We start from the raw sequence: 7500 nt of genomic DNA on the forward strand, positions 1-7500 counted from the left end.
GTGGATACCACCTTATGCATGAAGGAGGGGTTGGTTCTGCGGGACATCCTGTCCGCAGGAAAAATGATGAAAGGCCCCACTGCCATAAGGGCCTGTAATTCAGATACCCTTCTTGCTGAAGTGATTGCTAAAAGGAAAGCTGTTTTCCAAGAAAGGAATTTTAAATCTGCAGTTGCAGCTGGCTCAAAAGGAGGAAGAGTGAGTTTTTCCAATACAAAATTAAGGACCCAGGCTAGAGTTGGGGCTCTCCTGGGTGGTCTTAAGTTTTTGGCCCCTCTGAGGAACTGCTTGAGCAGTGGGTGAGAAAAGAGGGGTGGTTCTGTGTTGCAATGAACTGAAATGGCTGAGGCGTGAATTTTGATGGAAGATAAGGAAAGGCCCTTGTGAAGCATCTCAGTTAAGTACTGAAGAATCTGAGGTAAATTGGGCACTGCTGTGGCCATCCCTTGAGTTTGGTTCCAGGCACAGAATTGTTTCCATTTTTCAGCATAAGATTTTCTAGTACTAGGCCTCCTTGCCTCCAAAATGACATCCAACACTTGTTTACTGAGGGATGGTAACGGAGAGATTAGGTAATTAGCCAGGCTGCCAGGTTCAGGGTTTGAAGCTGGGGGTGCAGAATCTGGCTCTCCTGCTGAGACAGCAGGATAGGGGTCTGAGGTAGGTGCCATGGGGCCAGCTGTGACACACTGCGCAAGAGGGGGTAGACCACTCTGGTGCAATCAGTATCATCCTTGGTTTGTCCTGTTTGATGTTTAATAATACTTTGGAGAGGAGAGGCAGAGGAGGAAAGGCATAAACTGATAGATTTTTCCAGCTGAAGGACAGAGCATCCACTTTCCAAGCTGGTCTGTGGGGAGTCCTTGTGCAGAAATTGTCCAATTGATAGTTTTGGGGGGAGGCAAACAGGTCTATATCTGGGCACCCACATTTGTTGATCAACATGTTGAAAATCTTTGGTTCCAGTTTCCACTTGTGTGGGTCAATGAGATTTCTGCTTACTTCATCTGCCAGTGTATTTAGTTTTCCTGGCAGGAATTGAGCCTGTAGATGCCCTTGGTAGCTGAAGGCTGTGTTCCACAGAGCCATGGCTAGTCTGCAGAGGGGGTAAGAATGGGTACTCCCCCTGCTTGTTTATGTACCACATAACAGTGGTGCTGTCCATCTTTACCGTTAATTTGCCTGGAAGAATGTGGTCCTTGAAGGCTGTCAGAGCATTCTGTACAGCTAACATTTCTTTTTGATTGAAATGCAGGTGCATTTGACTTGGGTTCCATTTGCCATGAATGCACTTCCCTGCCAGGTGAGCCCCCCATGCATAGTCTGATGCATCTGTTGTTAGGGTTTGGGTGGCAGGGGGTAGAGTGAATGGTAGTCCCTTGTTTTGGTGGCAGGACTCTGCCCACCAAAGGAATTCTAGCCATAGGCAAGATATGATAGGAATCATTGCTTCTAGGTCCTAAGAATGTTGACACCATAGGCTTTTTAGATACCACTGTTGTTTCCTCATATGCAGTTTTGCATATGAAATCAGTAGAATGCACAAGGCCATGAACATCAAGGCTTGCAGTACTTGCCTTGCAGATAGCAGGATTTTGGTGGCCATTAGTTTGAAGTAGTTTGTCAAATGAATTTGTTTCTCTGGCGTGAGGAAAGCCATCTGGGAAGTTGTGTTCACGCTTGCTCCCAGGAATATACTTTGTTGACAGGGTACCAACTGTGATTTCTTTTCATTTATGGTGTACCCCAGACAAGTTAAAACCTTTTGTACAAATGCCAGATGATTCAGAAGTATGACCTGGCTTTCTGCCTGAATTAGACAATCGTCCAGGTATGGGTATATTTGAATATTTCTTTCCCTGCAAAATGCAATGACTGGAGCTAGGCACTTTGTCAATACCCTGGGCGCAGTAGATAAGTCAAAGGGCAGTGCAGAGAACTGACAGTGCGTGTAGCCTGCTTTGAAGCGTAGGTATTTTCTGCAAGATTCCCTGATTGGGATGTGCAGGTACGCTTCCTTTAAATCCAGTGTTGCCAACTAAGCATCTTTGCCTATCATGGGAAGCAACTGGTGAAGAGTTAGCATCTTGAATTTTGGAATCACCAAAAAGGTGTTTAGGATAGACAGGTCCTGGATAGGACGCCATGAGTTGTCTTTTCTGGGTACCAGGAAAAGTCTTAAGTAGAAACCTTGTCCCTTTTTCCTCTTCTGGTACAGTCTGAATATCCTTTAATCTTAAGAGAGAGAGTACTTGCTTCTTGAGCCTCTGCCCACTGATTTGGGGGTAGATCTGGCAAACTGTTTGGAGTTGGTAATGTGTGGAAGTGAAATCAAACTATGTTTAAAACCCATTTGTCCTGGGTAAGGAGTTCCCAGTTTTTTGCTTGCAGAGCAATCTTTTCCTCTAAAGGAGCAGTGAGTTGAGAAGTGCTTGGAAGGTTTAAAGTTAAGTCACTGAGACAGCTTACCATTGGGGGGGGGGGGGGAGTCTTATTACTCCCTGATTTGGAAGTGGGAGCCCCCCCCCCCCACTGCTTAGTCCTGTGCGTACCCTGGGACTGAAGCCTGGGTGTTCTGCTGGTTCTGGGTTTGAACTGAGAAAGCATGGAAGAGGCAGGAAAGGACAAATGTTTTGTGGGCCAATGCTTACTAATTCTAGGAGGCTGCACTTGTAAGACATCTTTAACAGATTGCATAGATTTAGCTTTTTCCTACATCTTTCTAAGAACAACTTCTGCTTTATCATCAAACAGGCGGTCCTGATTTAAGGGAGCATCCAGCAATTTAGTTTTAGCATGATCTGGCAAAGACTGCTCCTTAAGCCAAGCATGCCCTTCTAAGTACAGACCCGGTGACCGCAGCCCTGCAAGATGCCTCTAATGAATCAAAACCACATTGCAAAGTCTGTTTTCCAACCTGTTCAGCAGACCACATTGCAAAGTCTGTTTTCCAACCTGTTCAGCAGAATACGTTAACTCCTGTAAATCCTTATCTTCAGCACAATCAGGAATCAACATCATTTTCTGTTTAAGCAATCCAATAATATGCTGATACTTTAACATATGAAACTGGCAATTTAAGGCCCTGATGGCCAAGGTTGCAGAGGTGTATACCTTCTTAACCCATCTATCCAGGCCCTGGAATCTCTATCGGAGGGGTTAGGATTTTTGGCAGTAGTAGCCTTAATGCCCTTGGGTCCCTGTGAAATGGTCTCAGGATCCACAGTAGGATTTTAAAAGAGGAACTTGTGAGAACCAGGAACCCTGTAATATCTATCAAGTTTTCTGGGAGAGGAGGTAAAAAGTCAGGGGCCAAGATAGATTCTGAAAAGGCATTGTCAACAATTTCCAGCACAGGAGGGATAGCTAAAGGCCTGTGTTGGGGGCAGGAGTAAGAAGTCTCTATGCCTCATTTTAGAATCTGAGTAATCCTGGCTTTCCCAGTGAAAATGCTCTCTAAGAGTATGCAAGGTTTCACCAAAATAAAAATCCTCTGGGGGAGAAGCAGAGGGAATAGAGTCCTCTGCATCAGAATCCTCATAGGTAGATAAGGGTAAATCAGAGGAGACAGAAATTTCAGAATTCTGGTCAGAAGTATCATAAGCAAATTCAGCCCCAGGTCTCTTAGAAGGGGAGTGTTGGCTTCCCCTGGTTAAAGTAATAAGGTCTTCAGCAATTCTTATCATTTGTTTTTTAGGCAGAGGCCTGACCATACGGTCTGGTCGTTGGTTTCCTAGGCATGGTTTGAGTTTTAGGCTTAGAAGAAGAAGATGGGGTCGGTTTAATATGCAATTCAGTAAAGCCTGAATACACCCTCAGAAGCCGGTGCCTGCACAGCGGCTCTGGACCCATCCAAGGTAGAGACATCCGCAGGCTCCACAGTTGAAGCATCTCGCGGCATACCGGACTCCGAATGGGTCTCAGTAGAGGCCTGCGAATCTATAATAGCGGTTATCAGGGGCTACGAAAGCGTTTCATTGAGTACCGGCGAACTGGCGACCAGCTTAGGAGAAGCATAGTCAGCAGTTTTGGACCTAGGTGGCCTGTCTCTGTCTTCATCTTTGCGTTTTTTTGGAATGTCGGAAGACGGGTGGGTTACTGAAGACAGATCTGGATACTAGAACTGAGTACCAAAGTATTTAGAAGCGAAAATTTACAGTCGACGAAAAGTTCGTGGTTTAAATAAGACACAAAACCGACAGCGAGGTACGTCGTGGTCAGGGCCTAGGCAAGGAATACAGTACGAATGAAAATCTTTACGAGGTATTTGTTTTTCAGAAGAAATACAATTAATGACTTTTACTGACAAGAAGACGCGGTGGTGTTGCCGCCTCACAGAAAGAGGTTCTCCCACTCAATTCTCGATGGAGCGCCTTCTGTGTGGAGTCGGCATGTCCTCCCCACAGTTGAGTGGCGTTCGAAAGACATGCATTAATAAGTGTGCGTTCGTTGAAGGTTGGGTGTCGAGCTGGCAACTCGGCACCATAAAAAAATCGACTGCCAATCATTAGCAGACCGGAGTTCCGCTGTGGCGACTCCTAACCGGAAAAAGCTGAATTGAAATTGGTTTAGAGCAAGAAAAAGATGTCCTTCAAGGATGCATCTGCAGTCATAACATATGGGTTGTCCTGCCTCAGGCAGCCCTTCGGTCGGCCGGATTCCAAAGTCTGGGTCTGGCCTCGGCTGATGTCGCATTTTCCCCGACGTCAGAGCTTCTGGGGTATAAAGGCATCAGCCGACGCCATTTTCCTCAGTCTTTCTTGCCGCGCGGTGCCCGAAGCAGAAGCTGTTCGCAAGTGCCGGTCGGTCAGATCCAGAGATTTCAGCTACCGAAGACTTCTAAAAAGCTAAGTACCCCGTTGGGGACTCTTTCTTGCCTCAGCCGATGTCAGACAAAGTAAATAATTGTTTAACTTGTGGGAAACAAATACCTCATAAGGATTTCCATTCTTACTGCCTTCCTTGTTTAGGCCCAGACCACGACGTTTCAGCTTGTTTAGCCTGTGCCTCCTTCAACCGATGGACACTTAGACGTCGGTCGGAGTTTGCAGAAGAGCTTTTTGGATCCGCTTTTGCATATAAAATGCCGTCTGAGACTCCGACTACACATTTAGCCAAAAAACGCAAGGAAAAGGACCGACACTCGCGACCTGCGGTTTCAGCTGAAACCACGGTTAGGCCTGCCGCGAGTGTCTCTGTTTCGGCTGAAACAGAGTCTTCGGTTCTTCCTTCTGCTGAAAACATACCTCCGACAACCGAGGCCAGAGTGGCCCCGGCTGAGTCGGCTACAGAAATTCCTACCGAAGAAGCAAGCGCACAAGAACTGTCCGACACCATTCCGTTGGACATTTCTACACCTGCGATGGGGCAGCTAGGCCCCCTGCTTCTATGTCTATTAAGGCCTTCTCCAGGGCTAAAGCAGCTAAAATTTCAAAAGCTTTACCAGCAAAATCTACCACTCAGAGGCCTTCCTCAAGTTCTCAGATTCTCAGCCTTGCTGAGGACCTTATATCTCTGATTAGGGGTTCCCAACCTCACCCAGACAGGGTCTCACAACCTCCTCCTGACAAAAGGCCTAGGACTGAACCCCCTGAACCTCTCTCCTCTGACTATTCCTCGGATGGATCTGATTCAACAGACCATCAGGAAGGACCATACTCACCTTATGAGGATTCGGATGCAGAAGACTCTATTCCTTCTGCCTCCCCCCCAGAAGAATTTTCCTTTGGGGAGACTTTGCCCTCAATGAGGGAACACTTTCAATGGCAGGGTCAGGATTTTTCTGATTCTAAGAAAAGACTAAGGACCTTTTTACACTTGCCACAGCATAGGCCTTTAGCCATACCACCTGTGCTTTCTGTTGTTGATGATGCATACAATGATGTGAGTTCTGCCCCTGATTCTCTTCCCCCGGCCCCTGCCAAACCTGACAGATATTACAGGGTCCCGGATTCTCACTTCCACTTGTATAAAGCCCATGCTGCAGACCCAGAAACTATTTCACAGGGCCCAAACGGTGTTGCAGCTGCCACTGCCAAAAACCCGCTACCCTCTGAAAGAGAGTCAAGAGCATTAGAGAGATGGGGAAAAAAGATTTATACATCTGCTACTCTTTCTGCCAGGGCTTTAAACTGTCAATTCCACATGATACAGTACCAGGAATATTTGTTAGATCAGCTGAATAAAAAGCTTTCCTCTCCTGAACCTTTAGACCGCAAGTCCCTCCAGGATTTGGTACACAACTCTCAGCAGGTCAGTAATCATTTCTTAAAATGTGGCTATGATGCACTGGAGGCTTCATTTAGATCAGCTATGACTGGAGCAGTGATTCGAAGGCATGCCTGGCTAAAAAAGCAAGCCTTGCCAGACCACGTCAAGTCCAAACTCCTAGATGCTCCAATGGAGAAACAAAGTTTATTTGGCTCCCCTGCACAGGACATTCTAAAGAAAGTGGAAGAAAAAGCTAAATCTGTGCAAACAGTCAGGGATTTTCTGCAGGTCCAACCTCCGAGGTTCAGCAGAAACTGGCCTTCAAAGAATTGGTCCTTTCCAGGCACCTCCAGAGCACAGAGGCGCAGGAATAGACGCCCAAGAGGCAGAGGTCAATCAAAAGGTGCCTACAGGGGTCGTCAGTGGCAACCTGCCAACCAGAGGAGTACCGCCACAGCTGCAACTACAACCACTTCCACAGGACAGACACAATGACTTGGCTCTGATTCCGCCTACCAGGAAACAACTGGAAGCACCCTTGGGCGGAAAGTTGGCTTTATTTTCAAAAAACTGGCATTTCATTACAAAAGACAAATGGACATTGCAAACAATAGACAAAGGATACAGGTTTCACTTCCACACTTTACCAAAAAAGAGTGGAATACCAAACCAGAAGCCAGAGGCTCTAAGACAAATCAACAATTTACTTCAGATGAAAGCAATAGAAAGGGTACCATCCATGGAACAAGGCCAAGGATTTTACTCCAGACTATTCCTTGTACCAAGAAAAGAAACTCAATGGAGGCCTATTCTCGACTTGTCCGCTCTAAACACATATCTCATTGTGCCAAAATTCAAGATGCTGACCCTACAGCAACTTCTTCCCATGTTGGGCAAGGAGTCTTGGCTGGTGACTCTAGATCTCAAGGAGGCATACCTGCACGTCCCTATACGACCAGATTGCAGAAGACACCTCAGATTTCTTGCAGGATCAGAGCATCATCAATTCTCAGCATTGCCCTTTGGCTTTTCTACTGCGCCCAGAGTATTCACGAAATGCCTGGCATCAGTAATTGCACATTGCAGGCTTCAGGGAATTCAAATCTACCCATACCTGGGCGACTGCCTAATACAAGCGGACAACAAGACAAAACTAATAAAGGACTTGGCCTATGTCATACAACTTTTACAGGCGTTGGGATACACAGTCAACATCCAGAAGTCAAGACTAGTGCCATCCCAAAGGATAACATTTTTGGGTGCAGATCTGGACACAATAACTCAGATGGC

The 7500-nt window shown here is 46.4% G+C and overlaps 1 protein-coding gene across 3 annotated transcripts in view; it reads right to left on the bottom strand.

The window, feature by feature from the left end:
* The window catches only part of USP3 (ubiquitin specific peptidase 3), a 1626170-nt gene that overhangs the window by 329385 nt on the left and 1289285 nt on the right, over nt 1–7500 (bottom strand). The gene's annotated exons all lie outside the window — the stretch shown is intronic.

The sequence above is a fragment of the Protopterus annectens genome, chromosome 7.part0 (genome assembly GCF_019279795.1).
Source record: "Protopterus annectens isolate FY-2018-M chromosome 7.part0, PAN1.0, whole genome shotgun sequence".
Taxonomy (NCBI): Eukaryota; Metazoa; Chordata; order Ceratodontiformes; family Protopteridae; genus Protopterus; species Protopterus annectens.